The sequence below is a fragment of the Myotis davidii genome, unplaced genomic scaffold (assembly GCF_000327345.1).
Source record: "Myotis davidii unplaced genomic scaffold, ASM32734v1 scaffold462, whole genome shotgun sequence".
Classification (NCBI taxonomy): Eukaryota; Metazoa; Chordata; class Mammalia; order Chiroptera; family Vespertilionidae; genus Myotis; species Myotis davidii.
In genome coordinates this window covers 666,800-668,276 of record NW_006293237.1, presented here as the reverse complement: position 1 = coordinate 668,276, position 1,477 = coordinate 666,800, and positions in this window count along the sequence as shown.

Genomic DNA, 1,477 nt, shown 5'->3' with positions numbered 1-1,477 from the left:
ATTAACTTTTCTGGTCCTTTGGGTGATTAAAATTCAGCCCAGACTCACATCCCACTCAAAGCTCCCCCTCCCCATCCCCAGGACTAGAATGGACCGGAATGGAGACGGGGTGCTCTGACCTCCCCTCCCCTCCCAGCTCAGCCCCCCTCCTCGGGCACCAGCCCAAGGTCGAGGGGAGGAGGGTGCTCCATCTTTGCCTGTGGCTTCTGCCAAGGAGGGGGGGGTCACCCCTTTCTCAGGGTGGGCTCAGCCCCCTCCTTGCTAAGGACTCTTTGAGGCTGGCCAGCCTTGTCCACTTGGCACCCCACTTGTATCCACAGCGCAGCCCTCTCTCTAGGTGGGCATCCCCTGCCAGGCCAGCTGCCTGGGCAGCCTCCCCAACCTGGGGCAGAGGGGAGCTGGGTATGGGCGCCTTGACTTTTCCTTCCCAGCACACACCCTCAGTTTCTCCTGGCTCATCTGGGCAGCCCCCCCAGCTAGCCCGCTGCCTCCAGGAACCCCAACAGGCTGACAGGCGCCCACCCATCAGTCCTCCCGGGACCGCATGCCCCCTCTCCCCAGACCTTGATCCCCACACCTCTCCCTGCTTGGGAGGCAGCCTGGAACTGGGCTTCCCAGGAGAAAACAAGGAATCCTTCTCCCCAAGGGGCACTCTTTGAGTCACCCCCTCATTGGGCTGGGGGTTACTCCTCCTCCCCCATTAAACCATCCACAGCTTCGCCCAGCTGCCAGCGTGGCTAAGCGGTTGAGCATCGACCTATGAACCAGGAGGTCACGGTTTGAGTCCCAGTCAGGGCACATGCCAGGGTTGCGGGCTTGACCAATGATGCAGCCGATCAATGCTTCTCTCTCATCATTGATGTTTCTATCTCTCTTCTCCTCTCCCTCCCTCTCTGAAATCCATAAACATATATTTTTAAAGCAAACATTCACAGCTTCCGCGTGAGGGACAGCAGGGAAGGCGGAATGAGGGACACATGCCTGGCCCTGCAAAGGTGGCATAGGCTCACAGAGGTGGGCTGCTCAAGGAAGGCCTCCAGGGGAGGGCGCTGGAGGGAGAGAAAGATCTAGAGATGTAGACTAAGCCCTCCAGGCCGAGGACAAGGCATGGACACGTCACAGGGAGGTGCTGGGGCTGCCGGGGAAGCAGGCCTCCAGAGGCAGCGCACTGGGGCCACGTCTATGTTGGGGCCTTATTTTCTCCCAGCTGTTTGGCATTGTCAGGATTTTTCAAAAACAAACAAAAGATAACAAAGCATTCCTGGGCAGCTTGTTTTAATCCGTGTTTCTAAGGCAGTTAAGGTGGATCTCCGGGCCAGCTCCATAGTAAACAGTGCATGGATTAACGGGCCTCCGACTATCTGAAGGACACGGAAGCCTTGCCCCATTTTACGTAAGAGGAGGATGGCGTGAGCTGCCCAGGATCAAGAAGGGCTTTTGACAGCAAAGCCGTTGGGTCCAGAGGCCAAGAGAAGAC